The 14727-nt window shown below is 46.9% G+C and overlaps 1 protein-coding gene across 3 annotated transcripts in view; it reads left to right on the forward strand.

Moving 5' to 3' along the window:
* The window catches only part of LOC131393214 (A-kinase anchor protein 2), a 103792-nt gene that overhangs the window by 54083 nt on the left and 34982 nt on the right, over positions 1-14727 (forward strand). Inside the window, exon 1 of one of the 3 annotated variants that reach the window (XM_058523748.1) lies at positions 9180-9241. The exons of 1 other annotated variant lie outside the window; for it this stretch is intronic. The gene's annotated coding sequence lies outside the window, so the exon portion shown is untranslated. Of the gene's footprint in view, positions 1-9179; positions 9242-14727 lie in introns of those variants that run through there. One more of the 3 variants, XM_058523750.1, reaches the window with a different exon arrangement.

Here is a 14727-nt window from a genome sequence, read left to right on the forward strand (position 1 = left end):
TTTGTCCACAAATTTTAAAAAGTGCAAATACCGTGTGGCCACCCACCTGTGACAAGGCTTGAAAAATCCTATAAATGGCCTGCTGCCAGAGGAGAAAGCAAGAGTGACCTGCCTTGAGTTGAGGGTCTACTATGTCCCAATCGTGATGCCAGCTGCTTTCATGTGCTATGTCTTAGGTCATCTTCATAACCTAACCTTAGGTGGTAAGTGTGTTAGTTTCCACAAATTTAGTGGCTTAAAACAATAGAAATTTATTCTCTCACATTTCAGGAGGCCAGAAATCTGAAATCAAGGATGGCAGAGTTGGTTCCTTCTGGAGGCTCTGAGGGAGAATCTGTTTCATGCCTTTCTCCTAACTTCTGTGGTTGCCAACAGTCTTTGGCACTCTTTGACTTGTAGATGAATCACTCCAATTTCTGTCTCTGTCTTGACAATGAGTTCTTCTTTGTGTATATCTCTGTGTGTCCTTTCTTCTTATAAGGACACCAGCCACTGGATTTAGGGCCCACCCTAATCCAGTATGACCTCATCTCAATTAACCATGTCTGCAAAGACCTTTTTCCAAATAAGGTCACATTCTGAGGTTCCAACTAGACAGGAATTTTGGAGGGGATTCTATATACTACTCAACCCACTACAGTAATTAGTATACCCATTTAACAGATGAGGAACCCAAGTTTCAGAGAGGAGAAAATCCCTTGTGTAAGCATCACACAGTCAGTTCGTGACACCAGAGGATTCAAACTCTGACCTTCTTTTCTCTAGACTGATGTTCTTCCCACTGGATCACACATAAATAAATGGAGAATAAAATAAGGGTCTAAAAACCATGACAGCAAAATGGTTAGCAGCAGTTGGCCACTAGATCAAAGGGGCCCTCTGGAGGGTAAACAGGATGAAACAGAGGCTGTGTAAGCAAATGACGACCCCCTTTCTTGTTTCTGGTTCTCAGACTTTGTCCAGTTTCCATAATCAGTGTAACTTGTTGGCTCTCACCCACAATGCTCTCTACTCCTGAGATTCCATGCCCGGGCAGAGAAGATTCCTCAGAAATGAGACATGAGGTGTAGGGGTTAGCTTTCATTGGCTTTAAGCAAAGGGAAGGAGTACATTTCTTAGGGTGAAGCCAGATACCCTCCCCCAACTTCCCTGCACGCCATCTTGCTGCTGGCTTATGCTTATCGTGCATCCCCCTGGTGGACGGAGAAATTCCATGCTTTCCTTCTCCTGCAGAGGTTCCTTCCTGGCATTCAGAGTCGCAAAAGCAGTAGACGGAAGCAGGTGATGGCCCTCAGCTGCCCCCAGAGCTGGGCTGCCCAAGCTTTTCCCAGAATGTGGTCCAGCAGAGCTAGCCCAGGGCGGGATTGGGAGAGCACAGAGCTGCGGGCAAGAGAGGGGTGGTTCCCTGGTTCTGGCTTAAAGCATAGGACTGGGGCAGAATCAGAACCAGGGTCAGGTCCTCAGTGTCAAGGGCAAGTTTCTCATGTTAGACCGTAAATGCACCTCTGGTAGCAGGCTCAGAATCCCGTGTAGTCAATAACATCAGTTTGCGGCATGAGGCGGGAGTCAGGAAATTTGAGTGGGCCTGGCTTGAGCTTTTACTGCTCCTTGGCTGCCTGCCATGCCCTGCTTTTCATCAGGCCATGGCCCCCAGCGCGTGTCCTGATCCAGAGTTGCCACTTAGTCCTGGCATAGCAGGACTCTCAGACTGACCATCTGGACTTTCCTGGAGTTCTCTCTTCCTGCCAGAGTGTGTCAGAGTGAATTGGATCAGAGGTCTGTTTGCTGCACAGTCTGGCTTCGCACATGGCTTTGTGCTTTTGAAGAAACTTAAGAAAAGGCCATTCATGAATTTACAGTGAGTGGCAGTTCATAGTGACACTAATATCCAAGATGATGGGCCCTGTTCTGTGGATGGAGGTCTAAACCTGCTAGAACTTTCCAGCAGTTCCCTTGCAATCCATAGGTAGCCGATTCTCTAGGATCACATTGTTTTCCTGTTTGTAAGTGGTAGATCCTTTTGTTGAGTTTTTCTTAGAGCTCACCAGGCATTTCATTTAAAAAACATCTCTCGGGCCGGCCCCGTGGCTTAGCGGTTAAGTGCGCACGCTCCGCTACTGGCGGCCCGAGTTCGGATCCCAGGCCCACACCCACGCACTGCTTCTCCAGCCATGCTGAGGCCGCGTCCCACATACAGCAACTAGAAGGATGTGCAACTATGACATACAACTATCTACTGGGGCTTTGGGGGAAAATAAAAGGAGGAGGATTGGCAATAGATTTTAGCTCAGAGCCGGTCTTCCTCAGCAAAAAGAGGAGGATTAGCACGGACGTTAGCTTAGGGCTGATCTTCCTCACAAAAAAAAAAAAAAATCTCTCGATTGTTGGGTTTTCCTTCCTTCAGAATTGTGAGTGCTGTCTTGGGGAAGTGAAGGCTTGCTATTTAACACCTGCCTTTGAGCAAGGAAGAGCTTGGTGGATGATTTTATAAGAGGACTCCGCTTCACACTAAGCCCTCTTGCTGACCTCAGACCCTCAGCCCCTGCCCGAGGGCTGGGAACCGGGTGACAGAAAGGAAGGGATCCCAAGGCAGAATTGGCACTTGGGTTCAGGTTCGAGATTGCTTCAGAGCAAAGTTATCCATCCTCAAACCCTTCATTTCCTTTAAACAGTAATAAGAGACATGGTGTTTTTGCTTACAGAAGACTAGATTTAGAAAACCCAACATATTATTTTGTTTTTTTAAAGCCAAATCATTAACATTTGTGTGTGTGTGTGTGTGTGAGGAAAATCGGCCCTGAGCTAACATCTGCCAGTCCTCCTTTTTTTGCTGAGGAAGACTGGCCCTGGGCTAGCATCCATGCCCATCTTCCTCCACTTTATATGGGACGCCTGCCACAGCATGGCCTGACAAGTGGTGTGTTGGTGCGTGCCCGGGATCCGAACCGGCGAACCCCGGGCTGCCACAGTGGAGCACGCGCACTTAACCACTTGCGTCACCGGGCCGGCCCCCCAACATATTATTTTTAAAACTTTACTCAAAGCTTTAAAATGCTTTACTAGAATAAAAAATTGGTTCAAATTCACCGCATGCCTTTGTTTGTCCGTCCACCTGTGCGTCTGTCTTATAGGTGGATGGGGAGATTGCTAGATTGACTCTTCCACACATTATTATTGTTTAGAATAATAGATACAGTCAGCCTCCAATGTTTGTTCTCTACTTGACTGATCAGGCCTTGGGAAACTTTTCATTGGGGTTTTCCTATGACATATCCTGTCGGTGACAGTACATGAAATTCTGTGACATTTGACTCCCAAAGAGGGATTTGGTTACTCACAGCGTGTTTCACAATTTTTCTGGGAATAGGCAGCTCATGGAAGAAAAATGTCTGTGTATAATTGCGAGGCAATTACTTATTTTTGATGAAAAAGGAAGATTATATTGTCATACAATTGTGTCGAGTGAGAGTTGGCTCCTAAAAATATATCTATTACAGCAAGAAAGCACAGCTTGCTCAAGGGAAGGTCACGTTTTGATAGGCATCTGTTCATCATGGCTGAGTAAGGGCCTCACTCCTCTGATAAAAGGCCAAGTCTTGTCTGCTTGTTGAGTATTGCAACACCTCTCAATCTCCATTTTCTTACTGCAAGCAACGTGGCATCATTGGAGATACTTGGACATAGGTCATTTTATACATGTACCACTGTTTCTGGGTCTAAATTCTTGGAAGTAGAATTACTGGGTCAAAGACATTGTGTATTTTAAAGTTGGGTACATATGCCAAATTGCCATGCAACTTCATAGAATTGGATGAGGGTGCTTGTTCCCTCCCATCCTGATAACTAATTTATTCATGGAAAACTTATCTCATAATTTAATTTGGCTTTTCTTTTATATGAGCAGGATTGGGAGTCTTTTTGTATGTCTAAGAATAGTTTATATATTTTTTGTGTGTCAGTTGTCCATATCTTTTGCCCATTTTTGTGTTTGGGTTGTTGGTCTTTTTCTTACTGATTTGCAAGAGCTCTTTACATATCATGAATGTTAAACCTTTGTGGTATGAGTTGCAAATATCTTCTCAGTTTATTTCTATTTTAGCCACCATTCATTGAGTCCTTTTATTGTAGGACAAGCCCCATCCTGGGCACTTGTGTTTCATATCAACCCCCAAGGTAGTAGTGATTTTATACCCATTTCACAGAGAAGGAGGTACCCAGGTCTGATGGATACCAAAGCCCATTTTCAACCAGAACTCTGTACCCTGATATACACCTATATATTAACAGAGCATTGTTCTAGGTTGCCATGCAATTATGATAAATATCCTTTTCAAAGGTAGCAAAGTATTCCATTGGTTAAGCAAATGGCAATTTTCAGATGCTGATTCTTATTACTACACATTTTCACTGACTGCAAGTTTTCTTTGTTCTAGATGAGATTGCAATGCATTTCTTCTAAAGCTTTACTCTCCATCATGCACCATGATGGTGCCAATACTCCTGCAGAAGATGAGTATATTGTCTGAGGTAGCAAGCAGGGGGACCTTTTGAATCAAAGATCCTTGAGGGAGGGACTCCCATCAGACTCAGGGCAGAAATGGGGTGCATGTCAGACACTGCATTGGGGTGCGCTGCATTGGCCTGGTAGACTTTTCAGCTACGTTTCCTTACAAGGTCACCACTAGCTTAATTGGGTTCTGGAATGAAGCATAACATGTATTGGGGTTTTGTACTCTCCTCCCTCCTAAAGCCTGCTTTCTGAGCAGTCTTGGAGGCAGTCAGAGGTACACTGGGAAGTGCAGGGTGCAGTGGGAAGGGTAAGGGGTTGGAAGTCGGTGAGCTATTTCTTTCTCTGTAGAATAATATTTCTTACAGGAATAAATGAGCTCATGGTGCGGACATAGCTGGGTGGCCCGTCCAGTCCATCCATTGTGTTCTTCCCATCTCCTTGCTCTGTAGCCGGCAGGGCCCTGAGCACCTGGGAGGTGCTGCTGAGTCTGGGCTTCCTAAAGCCTTTCTACAGAAAGTCGCTGTTCCTGTTTTCTCTATAAATTAAGGCTAGGTATGAGTTTCCCATACTTTACTTCAATCAGGGATTCCTTTGGGTAAACAAGCTATTTTAAATTGTAAATATTCCCATCAAATTCGCATCGGAATTGCAAATTGCTTTAAAGACCGTGCTCCACGCTGAGACGCGGAGTCTTTTGGAGTTGGGACTTGGAGAGGGTTAGAAGGTGTTAGAAGGCTGGCGGGGGAGAGGGCAGCCTGCAGAGAGGCGGTGGCCATGGCCATTTAGAAAGGACGCCTGGAGGTGCCGAGGCCCAAGCTGCTTTCTGTGTGTGGCTTGAATTGGGCCTTGGAGCAGTTTGAAAAGCCGCAAATCTCCAGCTTTCCTCTGCCCCAGGAAGCCCCCAGGAAGCCTGCAGAGGGATCCTTCCCAGAGCCAACCACCCCCACTCCCCACTTTACAATTCCAGACAGCAGGCTGCGTCTCACCATTTTTGAAGCCAGCCTCTTCACATTACCCACTTCTGTCTAGTTCCTCCTGATCTCAAGAAATCCATTTTGGAACATTCTATCACTCTAAGGTACATAAATGGGATGGTTACATTTAGCAGAATAAGCTCTTTAAACTAAACAGATAAAGCTCTGACAGAGTGAGCTCCTTCCCGGACCCTTGAAGTCTCTCTTGGCAAAAGTATCAAGAAGTTTCCAAGGCTGCTGCCGCCATTTGCTGGCTCGCTTTCTCTCGGCTCTGCCCCACATCCTTACCAGACTCGGAACTACGCTGTGCTTCACTTTTGCCCAAGGTTCATGCTACCGTCGCAGAACTACAGAGATTAGAAGGAGAAAAGAAGTGCATTTTGGGGGTTCACCTAGTTCGGTTCTCCCATTTTCCAGACCAGAAAACTGAGACCCGGAAAAGAAACATGGCCTTCCCAGAGTCACGTGGCAACAGCACATGGTTTCAAAGATTGTCAGTCGCTGCTTTGCATTTGCTTTTTAATTTTTCCCTTTTGATCCTTTGCACACTTCCTGGGTCTGCTCCCTCCTGAACTGCCCAGTGTGGCTTCCAGGGGCAGAACCCTGCCCTGTGGGTGGGATTCGTGGGTTCCAGCCAGAGCTGCTCCTGACCAGCTGTGTGGCTCTCGAGATAGGCTCACTGACATAGGCTGAGGCCCGCCCCTCTGTGGAATGGGTGAGAATCCCCACCTTGCTGTTGGTGGGAGGAGTAAGTAGGAGAAGCTATGTGAGGGTGTGTGACACAGACCCGGCACCCAGTAGGTGTGCAATAGATATTTGCTGAATGATAGTCATGTTAGCATTAATTACCTTCAGACCCCAGCTGCTGGCCCCTCACAAATCGCACTTTGCTTCCCAGCCAACCAGGACTAAGTTTCAAAATGACGTCATTTCCCCCCAGTGCCAGGCACCCCCAGAGACTAAACAGAAGATCAGGTTACAGCACCAGGAGAATTAAACTGGCAGAACAAATTTATTTTCATAAACTCAGAAAAACCACCCCACGCTCAGAGCCTGTGCTGAGAGGGAGGGGGACAGATGAGCAGCAGCGAGGTGTGCTTCTGGATTCCGCTCTGCTCATTCCTGTCGGGAGACCCCACTGCCACAAACGTAGGATGACACGATTTATGCTTTCGCAGCCTAACTCTACCTTACCGGTTTAATTTCTCCCTCTGCCTCCGAGTATAAACCACTTTTCTGGAGTACCTAACTGTGACTTTGCCACAGAGTGTTTTTCTCAACTCCACCTTGTTTTTGCAACCAGAGGGAGGGATGTGTGTGTGCACACGAATATGAGTGCATGAGTGTGCGTGCATGTGTGTGTCCGTGTGGATGTGTTGTGTGTGTTAGTTTGTTAGGCCCGTTATAACAAAGTATCACAAATTGGGTGTCTTAAAAACAGAAATCTATTGTCTCACGGTTCTGGAGACCAGAAGTGCAAAAATTAGGTGTCAGCTGAGTGGGTTCTTTCTGAGGGCTGTCGGGAAGGATTATTCGTTCCAAGCCCCTCCCCTTGGCTTATAGATGGCTGTCTTCTCTCTTGTCTTTTCACGTTGTCTTTCTTTTAGGCTGTCTCTGTATCTAAATCTCCTCTTTTTATAAGGACACTAGTCATGTTGGATTGGGGCCCACTCTAACGACTACTTAACTCGAGTACCTCTGTAAGACCCTATCTCCAAATAAGATCACATGTTGGGGTACTGTGTGTTAGAACTTAAACATATGAATTTGAGGTGGGGGGGAGACGCAGTTCAACCCATAACAGGCACGTGAGTGTGTGCATGTGTGTGCCTGTGCGTGCGCGTGTGTAGTGAACTGTGGCATCTCAGACTCAGTCAGAAGCATGCCTACTACTGAGATAATAGTACTTTCTTTGCACTTTTCTCTTTTGTGAACAAGGCAGATTTAAAGTAATTGTTGTACAAACCTCCTCATGGGTGCGGAGGGGCAGGTGTGATTATGTTTCAGGTCCTGGGTACCACTCTTGACCCTTGGCTCGAAGGCACCTCTTCCAGAGCCCTGGAAGGCCCTGCCCTGGCTCGTCATTCTCCAGCAGAGCAGTGCCACCCTTGGTGTGTGAGTTCCCCATCTCGTTTACTTTAGGTTGTTAAATAGCATCTTGAAATGCCTTTGGCTGTTCAGCAGAACATTCCAGTTATTCCAAAGGGCGCAGAGTTTCCATAGCGCTACCTGCTGACTTAGGATCGCCAAGTCAGTCATTGAGAAACACCCGGATATTTCTAAATAAAATTCGGTATGTTAAAAATGTCATTTAGATGTTATAAACAGCTGTAAAGTATAGCATACTTTTAGCTTCCTTTTTAAAAGAACCTACCTGGGCTCCATCCACTCAGAGTCTTCCTTCCTTGACGTGGGTTTTCCGGGAAGGTCCCAGGAGGTCAGCATTGCTGGCCAACCCACAGGCCACAGGGGGACGTGGACGCCATCTTTGGGCTGTGCACCTGCTTCCCCAGGACAAACTGCTCCCAGGCCAGCTGGCCCCGCAGGGCCGTGTTTGACATTTGTCATCCTCTTCCTATTTACTTTACTGTAAATCTCAGTTCTCTTTGCCTCCTCCAAAATCTTAGTGAAGAAAATGAGTTCTTCATGGCCCCGCGTGGACCTGGAATTCTGACTGACTTTCTAGTCAGCCAGACCCTAAGTTATGCCCCAAATTTTCTAGGTCAACTCAAGTGTTCTAGGGGATGCAGTGGGTGCTGCCTGGGGGCAGTGTTGGGAGCCAGTGGGAGTTCCCAGGCAGGGGGCTTACACCAGCGCCCAGTAGCCGGCGTGTGGCGTGCTGGGGTCTGATTCTATGGGGAATGAGTGAGGGACATGTTTGTGACACTTGCGTCTACTCAAGGCAAATGTGGATCTGTTTTTGTGGCAGTAGACACTGGTTAACCATGAGAAAGTGGAGCCACTTCCCCAAAAGTTCCTTGAAGTTAGAGCACTCATCCCTGACTTCAAATTCTTCTGTCCCCCTTCAGCATCGGACATAATGTGACCAGTTAAAGTGTATCTTACAAAGACTGTTAAAAGACGTAAACAGTGCTTGTGACATAATATGAAGTGAAAAAGAGTTGGTTACAAAATTGCATGTACTCTCTGGTCTCAACTATTTTTAATACATATTTCTAAAAAGGAGACTAAATGGAATGCAATAAAATATTACCTGTTTTCCTCTGAGTGGAGGCAGGATGAGTAAATTCTGTTTTCCAGATTTCCGACAGTGAGCACTTATTATTTTATACACACACTTGCATATATATGTCCATTTAACTGGATCTTCAGGATCTTGCAGATTTTTTGGCTGCCTAAGCATCACCACATTATTAATTCCCTGCTTGCCCCAAGGCCCATCTCTGGCTTTCCAAGAAGACAGCAGTAACTGGTTCATGTCCACACCACTAAGTTCCCACCTTCCCTGCTCAGCCCTGAGCGCCAGGGGAGCCGACTAGAGCTGCTGCTGGCTGGACTGCCGCTGCCCTCCAGGCTCAGGCCAGCTAGGGAGGGGCCCAGCCTCTTTGAAGGGGGTTGAAGTCCTTCTTTGTGTGAATGGCCTTTTAGGGAGCAGAGGGAGGGCCAGCTGTGACATCACACTCTTCAGTCAGGAGGCTCAGAAGGAATTTGTCTTGCTTGAGCCAGTGTGCAGGAATCTGTCTGGAAAAAGAGGCAGTTCTGACTGGGGACGTTTGAGGCGCGTACTCTGGGCAGGGTAAGCCGAGTCTGCTGACCTATCTTATTGTCCTTTTCTTTCTAATCTGGAAGGAGAGCATTCCCTTTTGAGGCCAGAGTCTTTGTGGAGGAGGGTCTCAGAGTCGGCCACAGTGCTGTGCCGTGGAGTCCTTTCCTGCTAGAGAGAGAGTGGGCAGCTGAGCTGGGACTGCCCGTCTCTCTTCGCAAATCCCGTAAAACTCCCAGCTTTCACGCCCAAGGGCAAAGAGAAAGCGCCACACTACACACGCAGCATGTGCAAAGAGAAACAAGTCATCTGTGGCAGATAATGCTTTGAAGATGGTGCATGAGTGTATCTGTGAAAGAGAGTGTGTGTGTGTGTCCTTTGCTAGAAAGGAACCAAGTGACCCAGCAGTTCTAGTGGCTGGTTTTCTAGTTGTCTCCCTGTGTTTAGTTTACAACAAGTCTGTGTTGTGAAACTCGCCACGTTCACAGAGTGACCTGGGGGGCGTTTTAGGGGATGTGTGTGCCTGTCTTCTGAGGACCCAGGGGGCTGGAAAGAGAACCTCATCAGCTCTGATCATACATACAGAGTCATCTGTGGGCAAAGGGTTAATCTCTCTTTTCTCCTGGCCCTCTGCCTCCACATAGTGGAATTTTGCCGGGTCCACAGCGGTGCTCAGCTTTTGCTCTCTGCCATTACTGGTTGGCCAGGCATGAACCCAAGATCCTGAACTATTTTAAAACCAAGAGGGACACAGCTAAGTCAGTTATAAACAACTAAACCGAGGCTTGCTTTTGCTTTCAGTAGAATCAGTTACCCTAGAAATTTCAGGCTGCAGGAGCCAGCGTTCCCTCTGTGGCCTTGATCTTGGTTTATTCTGGAGGTGGGGGCTGTCCCATAAAATAGCTTTGCAATGAAAAAGGCTTTTGGTGAGAAAAGCGTCTGAGGACTCCTTGATAGAGCACGGAGAGTATTGCACTGAGGAAGAAGCAAAACTTGACTTTCTTGGGGCTGACGTGAAGCATCTCTCCTCATTGAGAGGAGACCCTGAAATCTCCCAGCGGTTCTCGATCACTCTTGCAGGAAATGGATTTCCAAGTAGCTGAAAGAAACAAGCTTTCACCAGCCGCTGCAGAAAAGGCAACAGCTTCCTTCCTTTACTCCCTGCCCCACCACACTCCCATCACACACACCATCTTCAGTTTCTTTCACAGAAAGCCCGAGCTGTAAATGTGTTAATCAAACAAGACCTTAACATTTTCCAGATGTGCAGCGTGACATCTGAGCCGGTGACTTTTCAGCAGGGTTAAGGGGATGCTATTAATAGGGCAGGCGGTGGTGTTGGGGAGTCTCCGTTATGTTACGAATTGACCACTTTCCTTCGCCAGGAGTGTGAGCCAAGACATAGGCGAGCCTTGTTTCCAATGGATTCCAGAAGTATTTTCATCCCGTCTTCAAGCCTGTACCTGAGGCATAAGCCAGAGTGGATAGCAGGATGGTGATTGCTGTGTTGACTGATACCATAGAAGCACTCAGAAAGAAAGGCTGGGCCTGTAGGAACAGGAACCTCTTTTTAGAACTGTCCTAGTCACATTTAGCTGTAATGGCTTCATGGCAGGAGGTGGGGGGAGGGAAACCCAAGAGGCATTGTTAGCATTAGCCCCCCTTATTGGGGTGGGGGGTGGGGGTTACAGCCTTAACCCATGCCTGCCTGGTCTAAATTTAGCCTACAGCTACCCAGGAGGGCCTGGGGTCTTAAGTCTGCTTTGCGTCAGCCAGGAAGAGTCTCTGGTGTCTTTAGGGAGTGGCTAGGCTCCCAGCTTCCCACGATCTACACAAGCCCCTGGTCCTACAGGCCGGAAGAAGCTCTGCTGGGGGGTGGAAGAGGAAAGGCCGCCTTGGACTGGAATGTGGCCCAGGTTATCACCCAGGCCTCTCCCCTCCATTTCCTGGCCTGAAGGCCTGAAGCCAAACCAAGGAAACAAGCCATTCTGACATTCTCACTTTCTGTGCCTTCACAGGGTCGGGTGGAAGGGGCGCCCTCAGAGTCCCAGCATCTTCTCCGGCCTGCCCTCAGCCTGCCATCTTCAGCAAGGGGGGCGGGAGGAGCTGCAGGCCAGCTGCTGAGGAACTTCGGTGCTCACAGCTTTCCTCAAAAACTCTTCTCAGCCTTCACAATTTGCACTGTTGAACAGGGCGGGAATTTTCTTTCCAGTTAGCACTTCCTCTACAAATGCTATTTGCTCTCTTTATGTGAATTGATACTCTCTTCCTCCAGGGTTGTAAGCTCCTTGCTGTGGAGTAGGGACCACCTCAGAGCTCTGGGAACCTCCCACGGCCCTGGGCACACGGCTTGTCACTCTGTAGGTTCTCAGGGCACGCTTATCCTTGCAGGAATGTATTTTGACCTCATCAGCCTCTGTGCTCCCCTGCCACACTCTCTGAGTTCCCTCAGTTTGGGGATTCTGTCTACCCCAGATTTGCCATCCGTAGCTACAGCCTGGTCCCTCCAAGGCTGATCAAGTTCAGCAGACCGATGCTGGTATCTTGCAGGTGTCTGTGCATCATCCACCAGCTAGGTTGCACCTCCTCCTCCCATTTGCCTTCGTGACGGAAGGTTCAGCCAGAAAGTTAAGAGTCCAGTAACAACCATCCTAGAGACAGCCATGCATGGCCCGTAGAACCAGTTCTTTGCTGTGACAGCAGTTGTGTCCTGTGTACTAAAAACGTGACTTAGGAAAGAGAGGAGGGGTAAGAAGGGAAAACGGAGATGCCTTCTGGTCTTACAGCTACAAGGAAGTTTTATTTCATAGCCATGCTTCTGTTCTAGGCTAAGAGCAAGTTGGTATTTTTGGTGGAACTTAAAAATAACTGGATTAAAGGATCAGGTCACCTATTACCTGGGGAAATGGTTTTCTAATTTAAATATTGTGGCTTTAGGAGGAAGTAATCTGGGTTATTCAGAGTGTAGAAACCTGGTTGTGCAGCAGGCGCCTGATGTTTAAGCAATTTGGGTCACACCGTGCATTTGGGCTAGGAGCCTGGGAAGTTGGTAACAGATATTGTCAAGAGGTAATAGCCTGAGGATGGTGGGGAAGTGGGGAGCGGGCATGTAAAGTGAACAGAAGCTTCAGCTTTCTGTTTGTCCTTGTAGCAAAGGACACCTTCCTGGTGTCCCCTGGGCCCAGCCAGATCTGTTAAGGAAAATGCACTTCCTTCAAGTTCTTTTTGTTCATGATGTGTCCAGCTACAGGCGCAGGTACCCTGGGGAGAAAGAGCACACTGCCGTCCGTCGCCCCAGCTAGGCAGGCATCAGCGCCCTGATGTGTTTTCTGTGCAAACTAAACAGGCTTCTGGAATCTCCCCTGTGCTGTTGACTCTGGTGCTGGGAAAGAGTCACAGCATTTTCGACAGTGTCCATTGCAATGACTGGGATGTGGGATCTTAATATTTTACCTCTGAGATGTCACTGGAGGAAGTAGAGGACTCATCTCAGAGGCCAGCCCATAGGGTAAAATCTCCAGCCTGGGCAGGAAGGCAGCTCCATTTCTAGCTGGAGGGCCTACAGATAGAGCAGAAGGCAGGAAGCTGAAATTGTCTCCAAGGAGTCTGCTATTGGTTGGTTCTGAATAAAGAGGGGAAAGAGTTCATTGACTTCTAAAGCCAAATTATGAGTCTCACGTTGTTTCTAAAGATTCAAGTATGTAAATGATCAACCAGAAAGACATCCACCCTTCTTAACATTCCCCCTGTCATTTTGGAAGCCTCCTGTCATTGAGAACACCTTTTGAAGTATTGGGATGGAATTAGGAGGAACTGGCCTTCGAATCCTGGCTGTGCCACTTGCTAGCCAGGTGGTCTTGGGAAAAGTCTCTTGTTTTCTCTAAACCTCTTGTTCTAAAGTTTTAAAACCAAAGAAAAAATGCTGCCTTTCCCATATAACAAAGGATCCTGGTACGAGGCCTTCCTTGGGCCTTTTTCCTTTCATCTCCTCATGTTGATTTCTTTTCTTCTCAAAATCAAAACCTCACCATTACCCCCTGCTCCTCCCCCAAAAGAAAGTCAACCTGCTTCCAGAAAGAATTTAATATTGGTCATTTACACTTCTGTGTAAAATTGCTTAATAATAATGGACATTTGCATTAAGCATTTTACAGTTTACATAGTATTTTTATTATTATTATTTTTCCCCCCAAAGCCCCAGTAGATAGTTGTACGTCATAGTTGCACATCCTTCTAGTTGCTGTATGTGGGACGCGGCCTCAGCGTGGCTGGAGAAGCAGTGCGTCGGTGCGTGCCCGGGATCCGAACCCGCATCGCCAGCAGCGGAGCGCGCGCACTTAACGGCTAAGCCAGGGGGCCGGCCCTACGTAGTATTTTTAAATACATTTTCTAATTTAATTCTCAAAACAGATTTGAGAGATTATTATGCGCCCTGCTTACAAGCAAGTCACATTCTCAGAAGAGTTCTATGATGGTCTTGCATAAGGTCTGGCAGAACTTTAACAGGAAACATGGGCATCTATGTTGTAGATTAACCTATACTAATTTGCTTTGCATAACTACTATTAAATGCTTTTTAGTAAATAATGGCAGCTTTAGACACAACCTGGCTTCCAGGTTATAATAAAAGCAGGTCTTGGGCCAAATTCTGACACTCATTTATTAAATAAACATTTGTAAAAGTAGGTATAAAACCATTATCTGTAAGCTCAAAGAAGTCTCAACTCGCTGAGATTCTAGATGCTCCGACCCCATCTTGCATGAAGACAGATGTGGCAATTTTACAAAGGCAGGATTCTGTTACTACATAGTGGGTGTTTACCAATGTCCTCTGAACCAAAGGCTGGGGACAGTGCTATTTACTTCTTAGATGTCAGCCACCATCCTTAAGAGTGTACAAGCCAAAGTGCTCCCTCTATTTATATGTCCTATTCATGAAAGGGTGGTGAATATCTCTAATCTACCACTTTGAACACCACCAACTTCACTGATTTCTAACACTCATTATGCTAATTGACAAGCTACTAATTTCACTGATGAAACCCATTTCTCCCCTTAATTATGCAATTAGCAAAGCCTCAGGGGCCTGTGGGAGTTAAAGAGATAACCTACTGGAGGAAGGAAGCCTCCTATGGAGTGTGAGATTTCTGATTAGATCCTGGTTGACCACTCTTGAAGTGTGTATTCCCGAATAGGATGGCTGTTTGCCCCTGGAATGTAATTTAAACTAATCTCAGACACTCACAGCTGTATTTTTTTTTTTTTTTTTTTTTTGTCTCTGCCCAAGTATTTTAAAGCAAATGGTAGACATCCCAACCAGCTTTTAACTATCCTGGGAAGCCAACAGGTATTATGTGCCATGATATTAGGGCTCCACCTGGAGGGTTAGCTGGGGCAATCCAAAGATTTCCCATTAGCCTCCTAGCATCCTAGTTTTTCTCTGACCTTTGAGAACCCAGTTTGGTGGTTCTTTCATATCTTCCTGTTTTTTTGCATTGGAACATAGTTTATTTCACAAA

This window comes from Diceros bicornis, chromosome 28 (assembly GCF_020826845.1).
Source record: "Diceros bicornis minor isolate mBicDic1 chromosome 28, mDicBic1.mat.cur, whole genome shotgun sequence".
NCBI classification, from domain to species: Eukaryota; Metazoa; Chordata; class Mammalia; order Perissodactyla; family Rhinocerotidae; genus Diceros; species Diceros bicornis.